The sequence below is a fragment of the Vanellus vanellus genome (genome assembly GCF_965231255.1).
Source record: "Vanellus vanellus genome assembly, chromosome: 3".
Lineage (NCBI taxonomy): Eukaryota > Metazoa > Chordata > Aves > Charadriiformes > Charadriidae > Vanellus > Vanellus vanellus.
The window spans coordinates 120,966,719-120,982,537 of record NC_138907.1 but is presented as its reverse complement, the minus strand read 5'-3'; the positions used below and the strand labels follow the sequence as shown (position 1 = coordinate 120,982,537).

The 15,819-nt window shown below is 42.2% G+C and overlaps 1 protein-coding gene across 1 annotated transcript in view; it reads right to left on the bottom strand.

Annotated features, from left to right (window-relative positions):
• KLHL29 (kelch like family member 29) overlaps window positions 1-14,073 on the bottom strand; it is a 335,222-nt gene extending 321,149 nt beyond the window's left edge. The window contains exon 1 of the mRNA XM_082481556.1: window positions 14,055-14,073. The gene's annotated coding sequence lies outside the window, so the exon portion shown is untranslated. The remainder of the gene's footprint in view (window positions 1-14,054) is intronic.
• Between the last annotated feature and the right edge of the window lie 1,746 nt (window positions 14,074-15,819).

Sequence of the window (15,819 nt, the reverse complement as noted above, 5' to 3'; positions counted from 1 at the left end):
GCAGCTTTTGTAAGGCACTGTAACAGAAATAATGACGGCATCTAGTATCTGCCTCCTTTCAGTAGGAAGAATAAGACAGAACCTTAATTTCCTTGTTTACGGCTGGTTTAGGTTTACCTATATGATCTATTTACGTTATTATCAAGGACAAGTTAAGCTTCACACATAAAATAGTCAATCTGGAGTGTGTGAAAGAATCCCCCCTTCCCAGACAAAAAAAAAAAAAATAAATCGGCTTCCAAAGCTTCACTAATAAATACTACCTTTTATTACCCAAATTTGAGTTTTAGAGGGCAATTTTTAATAAAAAGGCTTTTTAACCAGTGCAGACCACATCATCATACGGTCGGATTGTCTATCTCACTTGTGATAGAGAGCAGTCCACCAGCCGTGACTGCAAAGGTCATCGCTGTCCCCTCGGTCACCACCATCCCCAACCGCACCGCGGGTAGCTCACCCTCGGCCACCACCCTCCACACAGGCCATAGTACAACAGCTCAAGGAGACCGCAGACCTCCGCGGAGCCCATCGCTTCTCCCACAGGCCTGATGGACGGTCAAAGTTCTCTAGCAGTGGGGCCACCCAAAAGATCTCTCCCAGTGTCCCAAATTTATCCAGTGATTCAGAGCAAAATCCAAATGTCACCATGTGATTTCATGGGCATTTGCTCCGCTCATCTGCATTTCCTGCCGGGCCTCTAAGGAGATCAAATGTTGATTCAGACCAACCTCTTTTCATTCGTTAGTTTACCTTCTGTAAATCTGGACCCCACTCTTCGAGGGGTTGGGGAACGCTGTGCAATAAGACCATTTCATCATTTCCTAGAACGCCTTTCAGTCGAGTACTCCTGGTGCTTCTGTCTGGATTTTCAGACTATAAGTCTACTTTTCCCTTCTGTTCCCCAAAAATGAATATTTTTTTTTTTTCAGATGCCTGTAGCAGAAGCAGAAATAACCATCTTCCAAGAGTTATAAAACAGTCGTATTAAATAATAGAGGTGAAAGCACTGTGTATGATTTCTGCAGAAGTCTTTTCAGTAGAACAGATAAATTTATTCACTGCATTATGGAACAGTTTGAGAAAACAAGATCATACAATGTACACTGCCTCTATTTAAATTGTTTCATTTCTATTCATGAGTGCTCTGATTAGATACACTGAAAATATCATCAGTAAGAAATAAATAATTCTGCCAAATTAATAGTTGTTGATTTCTTTTACCTGAAAACGTAAGTCGCATCTCATTCACACTAGATAAAGCTGCTATAATTTGGATGCATCGGTCTTGTTGGTTCAAGTTTACACAGCACACCGAGACAGGTACTAATCTACGTTTTCTTACTACTAAACACCTTCTTTCAAAATTGTAAGTTCTCTAGCGAGTTAAGATGGGCTGGTATTGGCTTTGCTCGGAGAGGCTTTGTAGCCAACTAGGGTCGTTGTTCCTGTAGTTGCTTTCCCACAAATAGTAGGTCGAGAGAAAAATTGCTCCAAAAGTAGAAAATGGTTTAGAAATAGTATCGTAGGGAATACAGGTAAACTTTCTGTATTGGACAATATTCGTCTCAAGCTAAGCAAATGCTCTTTAATTAATAACACCTTTCTGCCTCAGAAAAGGAAGCGCCCAGAAGAAGCCACCACGAACATCATTAGATGATCAGCGCTACCAACCAGCCCCAAACCAAAGGCTCTCTAGTACCTCCCTCCCTGTAGAAGTTTTTTGGATTTTTTTTTTTTAAGAAATGTGAGAAGGGGTGGATTTGTGCAAAAAGACATTTAGCAGAAAGATCAGAGTAATTGTTTGAAAAAAAAAAACAAAAAACAAAAAACAAAAAACAACCCAACCCTAAAACACAGAGCTAATATCTGTTTTAGACATCGCAAAATGATGACTGCAGTACACCTGCTCAGCTTACAGACATATGAGAAAAAGCCCTCTACGTTTTTGAAAAATTCATCCAGTTTTACTCGACAATGAATTCTCCTTCTAAAAATCAAATATAATTGCTGTAGCATTTCAAAAAATCTAAACGCACAGCTGAGTATCTTAAGAGCACCCTGTTTGCAAAGCAGCCAAGTGATAAACCTCAGAGAGCTACTGTTAGCTACTGCAGGCAAGATAAATCAAGAAAATGCTGAGTTGAGGTGCAATTTGACAGTTATTAGCAGAACAGAAGTAATTTGAGGAAGAAAAAAAAAAATCTGACAAAATCTCAGTTCACAGCAACAGATTTTGGAAGCCTATTTGCACATAAATTGGAAAAAACAATTCTTGCATTAGAAACTGATGAAGATGAAACAATATACCCTAAATCCTAACATATTTGAAATTATTTTCTTTGATTCAAAGCTGATAATCCTGTAACAGGCAGTAACTAGATAGGGGTTTACCAGACTTGCTCTGCATGTTGAAGAGACTGCACAGTCAGATCCTGATCTAGGACCATTCAACTATCAGAATAACTGGATTTACTGCTATACGCACCTTTGTTTTTGCCATTTGAAAGCATCTACAACACACAGAACATTCGGCTGTGTTTTAAGCATTAGCGGCATAAATATCCCCTCGTGTACCGTATACTTCACCACTTCTGGCTTCCCGTAAATCAAGCGTACGACCAATCATCTTTTTTTTTTTTTTTTTTTTATGTTGGACATTAATGGCAACTCCATTATTCAAATCCAGGCTGAGCAGATCTGCCTTTCACAGGGACCTAAGGCAGCTCACGAGCAGGCTCACGACTGAGCAAAGGAAGACCTAAACGTGGCCACGATCTTCCCACTACAACCCCACGGCTGTCAGAGATGTGATATTCTGCATCTTTCAATTTCTCTCATCTGCGCAAAAGGCTTTTTAAAAAAAAATAAGCAGGAAAAAAAATTAGAAAGCCTTTGCGCTCTTCAAGAGCTGCCTCTGTGTCCCCATAAACGTTCAGCATAAACGTTTTCGCTCACATACTCGTAAGGGGAGATGCTGTTCTTTACTGCAGTACAATTAGACACGTAGATTGAGAGATATTTTTTGTGTCATTATATCAACCTCTTCTACAAATGTAGAAAGGGATTTTAGAGATCGTCGTCTTTTCTGCTTACCACTGAATTTTCACGCTCAGCGCAAAAAGCAGTAAAACTGAAAGATACCTTCCCCGTATTTACAGTGCCCACCAAGAACAATTTCAAAACCAAATAAAACAACTTAGCTACGATTTAAGCAGCACAAACTGTTCTCCCACGGGGCTTCTTTTTTTCCCCTCTCCCCTTCCCCTCATCTTTCGGTTCATGAGGAGAGGGAACATGAAAACTAAATGGATTTACGTTTAAATAATTCATCTTTTCAGTCACATCAAACCGAGTACTAAAGTTCATCCACAGGGCTGGTCAGATTTAGCTGATTCCAGTGGTATTTTAAACAGCGTTCTGGAGAGCTAGGCACAAAAGGTTGTGAAGAAATGCTGAACAGCTGTGTTGATGGAATTGTTTTGAAACCACTTGTGTTGAAACTACCTATTCTTACCGAGGACAGCTGACGGGGTGACACTACCAGCCACCCGTGTTTTGGAGACTCGTGCCCACCCAAGAGATGCTTTGTGAGCAGGACAAGCTCCGGCACATCCCAGGAAGATAAACAGAATTACAGAGGCTGAGCATCATTTTCCTGCCAAGTGGTAGGAAAACGCGCGGCAACATAAAGCATCTTTAGGAGCACGAGGCCCACGGGGTAGACATCCGCACTGAGTTGATCCTACAAGCCAAGTTACCTTAAACTAAAGTCCCATGGGGACTGGCAAGTGAAGCGAAGGTAGTAATTCTCCTCCTCTTTAAGCAATGGAGGAAAATAGAGAGGGTTTTTTTGTATATTTTTAAACATCCTAAGAAGCAAAAACAATAGATTTTATCTTTTGAGAAGTCTAACAATAGTCCTCTGTAACCTTTACTACACTCGCACTTCAAGTCATGTTTATTGTGCTAAATAAGCCATACCAAATCCTTGCAGCTAAAGAGGAAAAAGGGACCAGGGTTTTGTTTTGGTTTTTTTACTCCCTAAAAAGCCAGAATCTAAACCTTTCAATTCTTCATAGTAACTGTTTGCTTTAATACCACAAGTGGTCTCTCTCCTGCACGTGGCTATCAACATGTTAGAAGAAGAGTCTGCAACAGCGGACCAGGGAAAAAGGTCTTCCACACAACTAAGATCTGTTCCCTTAACTTACATCAATAACTTCTCATTGTCCAAACTAAATTAGAAAAAGCAGCAGAGAAAAATAATTAAATTTCAGGCTATAACAACAATTGACAACAGTTTTAGCAACACTGCTTTGCCTGTGTAGGAAATGGCTGGTTGAAGTGAAGAAATCACATTGCCCTGTGGAAACCTCGAGTGGGTTAGTAACCCGCTACCGTACCAGAGATGCATTTTTGCAGTCAGGTTTATACCTTCAAATTCACTGAAGTGGGGATTTATTGCAACAAAACCAGAGAAAACCACTGGAGGGACGTGTTTAAGTGGAGCAGGACAAAAGGAAAACAAAACACAGAAAGCAGCGTATTCATAGAATCATAGAATTGTCTAGGTTGGAAGAGACCCTTGGGATCATCGAGTCCAGCCATCTACCCTACTCTACAAAGTTCTCCCCTACACCATATCCCCCAAGACCACATCTAAACGTCTCAAACACATCCAGGGATGGTGACTCAACCACCTCCCTGGGCAGATTCTTAGATCTTCAGTGCAACCCTCACTGACTTATTCCAAATGGGTTTGTCTTTCCACTCTAAGTTAACATGGCTCATAATATTGTAACCTAAATCACACGGAAAAGATTTGGTACAAAGTTAAGTTTTGCAGAATGTGTTTTGGATGAGTTTCCTTAGAAATAGCTCGAAATACCTTACAGAAGTATCATCTTAATGACGTGCTTACTCCTGAGGGTAAATTTCGAGCCCTTCAGCAGAAAGCAATCTCGCTGCAAGCAGGACCTTAATGGCTCAGAGCCACTGTTTGTGCAGTGGGAGCCCTCCTTAAATCAAACATCTTTTAAAAGCGTCCTTGTTCTAAGCTGCTGTACCGGGCATCCCATCACAAGTTTATGTCCTCACGCTCTGCAGAGTAATGATGTCCATATACCCACATAAGCTGCCTGTGAGCAACACAGGCTCTTCCACTTGGCTAATCTTCCCGCATTAAGTGGGAAAATTATGTGCCTCGGAGTCCCTGTGAGCGGAGGCCACTCTAAAACAAAGCGTGCGACATTTTCTGTCATTAACGTATGCCTATAAATACACGTATGATGGGAAAATATGGGCTAATTGATTCTGACTAAAGAACCACCGCAATACGGTCCACCACTGTAACAAAACGCTTACAGTAACGCGTACCGAATTACACGTTCTGACCTTTGGAGATGTGGAAAACAGCATTCATTTCCTTCCTTCATAAAACAAAAGCTTGCCGTAACCTTTTTTTAAGGTTTAAAACTGAAATTGTTCTTACTCTAGCCCAGCTGACAGCACTAGTTGTGGAGAAGCTCGCTTCCAGAGGAAGTGGATTGTAAAAACAAAGTTGCTGTGACCTTAACAATAATCCTGTTTGCATATTACAATATATTTTCCTACCATAACAAGGCAAAGTCCCTTGTGTTCCGGTCAGAAAAAGTCATCTTCCAGTAAAAGCATACTGTGATCAATAACATTTTCTTAATATATTATATTATCTCCCACTGAAACACTTTTTCACTTGGCATTTCAGGCTGCCGAGTAGGGGAAATTCATGACAAAACTCAAGATGGGTAAATGAGATACTGCAAATTAATTCCATCCAAGAGCAATCTTTTCGTTTGTGAACAATTTGACAAGCCTGTGTCGTCTGACTTCAGCAGAAGCTTTCTCAGCTTTCAAATATACATGAAACAGAAGAATCTGCTCCACTACCATACCAATCTTCACTTTAGCCTGCATAATTTTGTGTTGAAATACATTATAGTTTCAACAACCAACTTTGAGACCAGAATCGGCGGGGCATACTTTAAATATTAGTTTAGAAAATAGACTCTGAAGTCTGCAATATCAATTGTGAAATCCTATTTTCAAGTCACAGCCGGCGCATGGCAGAGCGCAGGAATCCTGCGCTTCTGAAGCCTTTTTGCCACCGAGTCATCCGCGATTTGATCCTGAAAAGGCCCGAGTGGGGACAACACCAGCTGAAGGATCTCAATTTGGTATCGGCCAAGTTCAAAGAGAGCTTTGTCACAACGGGCATTACAGCAAAGTACTTCTCTAGCCGTGTGTCTGAAATTACTTTTGCTACGATGAGTAGCAGCTTTAGTCCCCCCTTGGAGCTAATGTCCTTCTGCTGAAACGGTGACGCGGTGGCACACAGCCGGGAGCAGAGCCCGTGCTCCTCGCCTTCCGTGTGAAGGCCCATCATCATTTTAGCAGCAGCAGCTGTAGATCCGGCTGCACTACTGCGAGTATTTGGCATTTTGCGTGGTCCAGAAGGGCACGATGCTGCAAAAAGGCTGGGGTGCGCGCAGGGCATTGGCAGTAGGATTACTTACACGCACCCGATCTCGGCACCATTAGGTGCAGAATCACTGTTGTGACTATCTCAGCACAAGGAATAAGGGGCAGGCAGCTGTTGAATATCGTGCTGTAGCAACGCGCTGTGTATGAATTCTCTCGCAGGAACACGTAAAGGCTGTACCCACACCCTGAGGAGTTTACCATCCGACACCCCGATTAAAGAGATACTTTAGCACGTACCCCGTTTTAAGCTCACAGGGCAGGCTCATGGAATCAGGGAGTTTCAGAGTTGGAAGGGACCTCTAGAGATCATCTAGTCCCACTCCCCTGCCAAAGCAGGATTGCCCAGAGCACATTACTCAGGACTGCATCCAGGCGGGTCTTGAAAATCTCCAGGGAAGGGGACTCCACCACCTCCCTGGGCAGCCTGTGCCAGTGCTCTGTCACCCTCACCGTAAAGAAGTTTTTCCGTGTATTTGAACGGAACTTCCTGCGTTCTAACTTGTGCCCATTGCCCCTCATCCTGTCACCGGGAACCACTGAAAAGAGCCTGGCTCCATCCTCCTTCAACCCACCCTTTAGATACTTGTATGCCATAATAAGGTCTCCCCTCAGCCTTCTCTTCTCCAGGCTAAAGAGTCCCAGCTCTCTCAGCCTTTCCTCATAAGGGAGATGCTCCAAGCCCTTAATCATCTTAGTTGCCCTTCGCTGGACTTGCTCCAGCAGTTCCCTGTCCCTCTTGAAGTGGGGAGCCCAAAACTGGACACAGTATTCCAGTTGTGGCCTCACCAGTGCAGAGTAGAGGGGGAGAATGACCTCCCTCGACCTACTGGCCACACTCTTCCCTATGCAGCCCAGGGTTCCATTGGCCTTTTTGGCAACAAGGGCACATTGCTGGGTCATGGATAATTTACTGTCTACTAGGACCCCCAGATCCTTCTCCTCAGAGCTACTTCCCAGCAGGTCAGCCCCTAACCTATACTGGTGCTTTGCATTCTTCCTCCCCAGGTGCAGGACCTTGCACTTGCTTTTGTTGAACCTCATTAGGTTCTTCTCTGCCCAGCTCTCCAGCCTGTCCAGATCACGCTGGATGGCAGCACAGCCCTCTGGGGTGTCAGCCACCCCACCCAGTTTGGTATCATCAGCAAACTTGATGAGGATACACTCTGTCCCCTCATCCAGGTCATTAATGAATATATTAAAATTGGACTGAGTATTGACCCCTGGGGGACACCACTGGTTACAGGCCTCCAACTAGACTCTGTGCCGCTGATCACAACCCTCTGAGTTCTGTCACACAGCCAACTCTCAATCCACCTCGCTGTTGCCTCATCTAGCCCATACTTCCTCAGCTTCCTAATGAGGATGTTATGGTGGACAGTGTCAAAAGCCTTGCTAAAGTCAAGGTAGATGACACCTACGACTCTCCCCTCATCCAGCCAACCAGTTATAACATTATAGAAAGCTATCAGATTGGTCAAGCATGATCTACCCTTGGTAAATCCATGTTGACCACCTCCAATAACTTCCTGTGCCTCTGGCACCTCTCCTGTTCTCCATGACCTTTCAAAGACAATGGAGAGTGGTCTAGCAATAACATCCGCCAGCTCTCTCAGCACTCATGGGTGCACCCCGTCAGGGCCCATGGACTTACGAATGTTCAGCTTGGCCAAGTGGTCTCTGACCCCGACCTCCTCAACTGAGGGAAAACCTTCCTCTCTGCAGACCTTCCTCCTTGCCTCCAGGGTATGGGATTTGTGAGGGACAGCTTTAGCAGTGAAGACCGAAGAAAAGAAGACATTCAGTAACTCTGCCTTCTCTGTGTCTTCCACCACTAGGGCACCTGTCTCATTCATCAGTGGGCCTACATTTTCCCTAGTCTTCCTTTTTCCATTGATATAAAGACAATAAGAGATTCTTTCAGTAACTGCAGTGGCCAAGCTGAGTTCTGATTGAGCTTTGGCCCTTCTAATCTTCCCCCTACATAGCTTTGTTGTATTTTGATAGCCCTCATAAGTTGCCAAACCCCTTTTCCAGAGAATGTAAGATTTCCTTTTTTTCCTGAGGTCCAGCCAAAGCTCTCTATTTAGCCAGGCTGGTGGTCTTCCCCGTCTGCTCGTTTTTCAAGACATAGGGATGGCCTTCTCCTGTGCTTCTAAGAGCACAGCTCATTGACTAATTGTATTCCTGTAGTGAATGATGTGCTCAGTTTTGTGTTTGTTTTTTTTTTTTTTTTTACTTAATCAAAACTCATGTTGAAAATAACATAAAAGAATTGGGAGAAAAAAAGATGAAAGTTTATTTTACATCTGCAGATCCCAACGCCTCATGAGATCAGAACCATGTAAAGGGCCAAACAACTCATCTACCTAAGAAGTCATTCATAAAAGAGAAACAACCTTTTTAATTGCAGAGGAACTGCATGCAGGGGTGATGCACAGCACTCAGCTGATGGAATAAACCCAAGCAGCAGCAGATACATTTGTGAGAGAAGGGGCAAAAATAAGATTGCTCCCACTGATAAGCAAGAACATAAAAAGACGTAAGCAAACTGAAAAGGAAGGACAAAATAATCAAGGTTTTGAAGGACAGGACAAAGTTTGTGGGGGTTTTTTTGTGCCTTTTTTTTTTTTTTTTAAACAAAATAAATTAGGCAGCAAGTCTTCATGTAAATGAGCACTTATAAAACAGCCTTTCTAGGTGAATAATTTCTTTTACGATTAATAAAATCTGCAATCTGAGTAACAACGTTCTGATGACTTTTTGCCATTTGCAATTATCGCTCATCCCGGCACCAAAAACTCATTATTATTAAAGCTGACAAAAAAAAAAACAAAAAAAAACACACACACACACACTTAACTGCTTCTATGAAAGGACCTAATTTTTAAAAGAACCCCAAGTTTCTAAGCTTTGTTTCTACTTCCAAATCTTGAATGTGAAAAATGAGGCCATCCTAGCAACCCTTGTGTATGTTTCCTTCGATTTCCAACAAGTAATTTGGATAAAAGCATCTAATTTGTACAGTAACACAAGGCGTTACAAAAGCATACTACTTTGGTTTAAAAGCAACCTACTAGGAGTATGGAGTTAACGTAACCCTGTATAACTACAAGCATGTAGTTTATACTATAAACATACTCTTTTTTTTTTTTTTTTTTTTCCCCTTTTTTATAGCAGTTTGCTCTCAAGGAACTAAGAGCATTTAACAGTTACTGTAGGACTCGCAGCACTCCTATGAATAAGAGTATATAATCTCCATTTTAACGGCATGGAAGCTGAGGCACAACGATTACAAAGGCAGCTGTGGCAGAGATAGGAACAGGAACCATATCCAACCTCGAGCTCTGCGAGTAAATCCAGGCCGACCTGACACGCATTATCATATAGGCAGAAAGGAACATCGGTATTTTTGTGTTGGCGCCTACAGAGATGTTCGTATCAGTGTTGCCTGTGCCTCACTCCATCCTTGCTCCCTAACGTAACAGCACAGCAAAAATTGGAGCCCTGTCAAAACAAAAAACCCAAACCACCAACACATATGCTGTTAAATGGACTCAAACACACACAAAAAAAATACTGCCTGATGCGTAGGTGCTCAGCAAACATTGATCTGAGCTCTTTATAAACACAGATCTCCAGTTTGTCATGATTTAGTGGACGGTTAAAGGTCTGGAGCACACCGTGAGCCGGACTCTTCCCGGGGCACGCTGTAAAAGAGGAAGAGGAAATTGGCACAAGCTCCAACAAGGGAAAATCTGGTAAGATATAAAGAAGGAAAATTCCGAGCGGGTGCTTAACCAGCGGAACAGCTGCCCAGGGAGGCTGCAGAGCCCCCGTCCTTGAGGGCATTAAAGGACTTGAGTGGACACGGACTCAGCCCTGAAAAACCTGCTTTGCCTCTGCAGTTGGCCTGCTTTGAGCAGGAGGTTGGATGAGATGACCTCCTGAGGTCTTTTTCAAACTGAATTATTCTATGAATATCGTACCAAAGACAAGCGAGGTTATTCCTTGGTTTCCCTGCTGCATCCCAAAGCTTATCACAAATTCATACCGAAAGTGCGACCTCGAACTTCTGTGACTAACTTTTTCTACTTCATGCGGCTTGCTCCTTCTCCTGAAAAGGATGAAACAGAACAACCCCAAATCTTTGCTTTCACCCAGCTCAAAACTACGAAAATGAAAAGCAAAACGCAATCATTCTGTTCAAGCACCTAAACGCACATGGTCATTTGAGGTCTTGCTTTGAGTTTACATACATTCCTGACCCTCCTCTTCTCCTTAGAAATACTCTGAAAAGCAATCGCTCTTCTGTGTGGAGAGACCCACGGTTATTAAAATAACTGCATCACAGAAACAGCTCTCAACTTCATTTCAAATTCCTCCTCCCCACCCGCACGTTCATAAGAGGTGCTGCATATGGTGGAAACTAATTCAGTTTGAACCAGAAAAAAAAACTGGGGTTAAGTACTTCCCCAGTTGGAATACAAAAATTGCAGCCACACGTGACTGTCAAGATACACAGCGCTACAGTCAACATGCATAAATACTTTTTATAGCCTTCAGAAAAACTGAGTTAAAAGGCCTTTTAAGGGGAACAGCTAGCAATATCCAAAAATGGGGAAGACAGACAAGGGTGCAACTCCTACATGCAGCCCGTTCCCAGGAGTAAAAGTCCATGCTGGAATCCAAGCCCCTTTCAAAGAACTTCTCATGAGTAACAGAAGCCTTCAGGAGGAAACCTGGACACAACCAGCTCATTTCCAAATCAGTTTTTTTTCTTTTTTTCCTCTTTGGTTACAACCCGATCACAGCCATGGTGGCAGAAACATCCACAGCAAGACGATAACCTAACAGAGTAACTTTGCAATAATTTGATATTCAGCCTAAGACTACGCTCAGCATTTCATGTTGATGTGAACTAGGCAATGCTGCAACTTATCACAAGCCAGATCTGCTAGGCATTCCCCACCACAGAAAGTGAATTAAACTGTCACTCACCACTGTATGAGTTGCTCTGGTATAACTACTTCTTCATGAGTTGGACAACACCTCTCTGAATTCAAAACAAAACACTATGTCACAAGTTAAAGTCTTCATCCTGGTTTCAATACATTTTCTTTTCCTTTACACTTCTCTTACCTATTTTCTGCTCAACTATTTTTCCCCTGACTCAGTAGGTTTAACCCTCTCTGCTCCACTTGCCCACTCAATGCTTTCTTTCGCTCTCCTCCTTGGTAGATATAAACCAGGAAACTTGCACGAGCTCCAGCTGCCCGGGACAAACCATTAATTATGATCTGAGCGCTGAACTACTGACACTCTCTCAGTCTTTTCCCTCATCCACTTACAAGTGAACCAGACAGCAAAGCCTGCAGGAGCACAGCAGCGTGTCTCCCTTCCCCAAGGACCGTCTGATCAGTGTGTCAAGCTAAGGCTGGGACCGTATTCCTCAGTGTCCATTCTTTGGCATAGCTCCCAGCATACACACTGTTAAAATATAGGAGAAGCAGATACATTATTCAACGTGAGGGCTACTTAAAAAAAATAAAGTTTGGAGAACGTTTGATTTAACTGCAACTACAATTACAGTTGTTGGTATCTGCAATTTGCAGCATTACACACACATGCAGGGACAAACATAAAGGAGGAATATAAAATAAAAGCCTTATTCATAATTCAGACTCAATTTCCAGCAACAGTTTCATATACGTGTTATTATATATACTATTTAAGACTGTACCAGCAGCACAGAAAAAAACAGATTAAATACATTCTCCCATACACACTTGTACATATCCAAGCATACACACAATTTCCTATTTTACCATGAACATACTAATGATAGGAATTGAGAAAGATTTTTAAATTATCAAAGCTACATTGAAAGCTTTAAACTACTTGCTCAGGGAAATATGCCCATTTCCAAGAGCTGAAAATGGGCTTTCGCTGTTTCCAAAGTGTAGTTCAAACTCATTTACAGGAAAAGACTGCCAGAAACGTTATGATCAAGATGCGTTGGGGATACTGAGGTGTTCAATAAGGAATCCTGTGAAGGAACAGCAAGCACGGCAAGCAAGGATTGCACAACAGTGTGTGAGAAAGATTAAACAGATTAAAAATAGGAAAATAATAGGACTTGGTGGTCTTGGCAGACAGCAAGGAGAACTTGAGCCAGCAATATAACCTTGCAACAAAGGCCGCATGCATCCGTCCTGGGCTGCGTTAGCAAGAGCACAGCCAGCACGTCCAGAGAAATGATCCTTCCCTTTCATACAGGACTTGTAAAGCCCTCCAGAACAAGAAGCCTTTGACATACTGGAGCAAGTCTAGTGGAGGATATTGGTGGCTGGAACACAAGCTGAGTTCCTACAACCTCACCATGTTTTTCAATTCGCCAAAGGGAAGGTGCAGAGAAGACAGAGTGAGCTTATTCTCAGAAGGGTGTGGAGATAAGACAAGAAGAAAGAAGCTGCAACAATGGAAATTCAGATTATAGATGAGGAAAATATCCATGAGTTGGTGAAACATGGTAACAAGGGCCCAATAAAGTTGTGGAGTCTGCATCCTTAGAGATATTCAAAACCCCACTGGATGTGGCCCTATGCAACCTGGTCTAACTGACCTTGCTCTGAGCAGGAGGTTGGACTAGATGACTTCCACGTGTGCCTTCCAGCCTGAATTATCCCACAATTCTACATATCTGGTTGAGAGAAACCAGAAGGCTGGTCCAAGGAGGCCAAGAGGACAAAAAAGATCTCAAACAGCACCAAGGGCCAGGATCAGCCCCATGAATTAAAAACACAGAGAGGATTGAAAAAAGAAGCTAGGAAAGTGGCGAGGCAAGAAAAACAAGTTGAAAGAGAAGGTGGAAGGCAGAGGATCAAGACTGAGGAAGAGGCAAAAAAATGAAAAACCAGATCTGTGTCCACTAAATTACGCTTTCCTCCAGTAGCTGGGAGGTGAAAAACCCCATAAGAGCCATTCAGCGATGAAGTCAAGCATTTTAAGTTTCTACTCTGATGTGCATAGTAAAACTGGGTTAGATCAGGTTTTCTCTCCCCTCCCCATGTCCCAAGAAACCAAGTAATCTTTAATCTCCCTTTTCCAAATATTTAAACTTGATCTCGCAAACTTCACAAATATTTATAACTATGTACATTATGAAGAATGTTTTGTAATACAAAAATACATGAACATTTGTCAGCTTAGAACTCAAAATGTTCACTACACCCAAATAAGCGTTTCACAGCTTTTTACAATTTTATAAGATATAGGCCTATGAGTCTGCAGACAAACAAACTCCGCTCCCTCTTCGAGCGGAGATTCAAACACTCTCGATCAAGTTCACAGCATTAGCATTCATCCTACTGGGTTATTTTTCCATTCTAACACAGATGCTCAGTTGCACAGGCTCCGATAGAGACTTGAAGTCACTGAAAGGGAAAGCACAGCCCAAATTGCTTTTGCGTAAGCAAATAAGAGACCATGAAAGAAAAACAAACCACAAAAAGAACAGATATCTGTACACTTACCCTGCGATATCCAGAATCTGTATCAAAATCAGCCTCAGGTGTAAAAGTCAGTAAACAGGACAGCAATCCCTTGCATTTAGCAGGAGGTTTCTGGGAAGCCAGATTACCTAGAGAGAGTTGAAAAGAGTTTTAATACATGAAGATGGAGTCACCTATGCTTAATAAGACTAGCCTTCAAACGAGCCACGGCACAAGAGAAAAAAATAGCTGCACAATGGGAGATGTTACATGCCACCATGATCGGCATGAAGAATTAATCCCCTGAAGGTGACAGAAATTTGTTAGGAAGCACGGAGAGTTAGATGCTGGTAGATACTTGGGGTTTAGCAAAGAACATCTAATACCCAAGATAACATGGTGTTAACCCTCTAATCAAGGATGCAGAGGAGACCAGAAAGAGCACGCTATTTTGCTTAATTAGTTGCTATCAAAGAGAGGACTAGTTCAAGCACTTGCAAAACAAGGCAATCCAAGATTATTTAAAAGTTTAATAGCATTCTAGATTCTCTGGTAACACAGGGTTTGCTCGTGAAATAAAAATAATCCCTAGGGATAAATTTAAAAAAAAAAATCTCTCATTTTAATGCCCAGAGTAAAACCACTATTCATTAAAGCAAAGCAGTTTTATACCTATGTTCTCCATCTCAGATGTAATATACATGAAAGTAATCTCTATGACAGGAAGTGGCACGTAATCCTGCAAGAATGAACTGCTGTCATTATCTGCAAATCAATACAATTTTTTTTTAAGTGGATATAACAGTACCTATTGATTTCACATTTTTTAGTACTGGAGTTTCAGTTTCTACAGAGAAGATTCTTAAAATGACAAGAACGCTGCATACAAGTAATCGAGTTGATACAAACTCATTTGAAGTTTACACTGCACTTCCCTTGAACAATACAATCACAGATTCCCTCCCATTACCTCAGCTTAAGCTTTTTTCTTTTTACATAAACTTTATGTTTTGTGTAATTATTATAATTTCGAGGTGGTAGAGTAACACTTCACTAATCCTACCTGCAAGCTGTAGAAAGTTTACTATGTAAAACATCTCCTTGGGAGATATCTCCCTGTCCTGCTAGCGTGTTATTACAGAACATTTGTATGACTTTCGCTATGTTTAAATAGCCTGACCAAATAATTTCCCTTGTGAAAGTCTAAAACTGGCTCAGCACTGAAGAGCTTACAGTCCAAAGAGGTGTGGTGAAGAAAGATAGTAAAGGAACAGGAAAGAGAAGCGCATGGAAGAACTAAATGACATGTCCAAGGTCACTTGATGGATCAGTCAAGCAATAAGCTCCATTGGGTCACGCTCTGTTCCTTAAAGAGAGTTTAATAAAACTGGTAAATTCTTACTATAAATCTGTAAGTGAAGCACATAGAAACTTTGGCTTGACTAGCTGATCCAATGAATGATCTGTAACGAGAGCTGGCTGCAAGGCAAGATGTACCATCACACAGAGGAAGGAAAAAAAAGACCAGACTACTGTTAAGAAAAGATTAAAGAGATGGGATTAGGGCCAGCTGACATCCCCACATTAATCTCTTAAAGCAAACAGACAAAACATTTACAATTTTTAGTCCTTACTCATGCAAAAAGACAGAGCCCTGCCTAACCACCAGCCAGCTGCAGGTTAGTTTCTTAAAAAAGTCAAACAAGATCATACACGGAAGGAGCACACGGAAGGCCTGGGGAAGGCGCCGACATCTAAACATCCACGTTATTCCCCATCGTTCCTGTCCTCTGTCACACACAGCCCC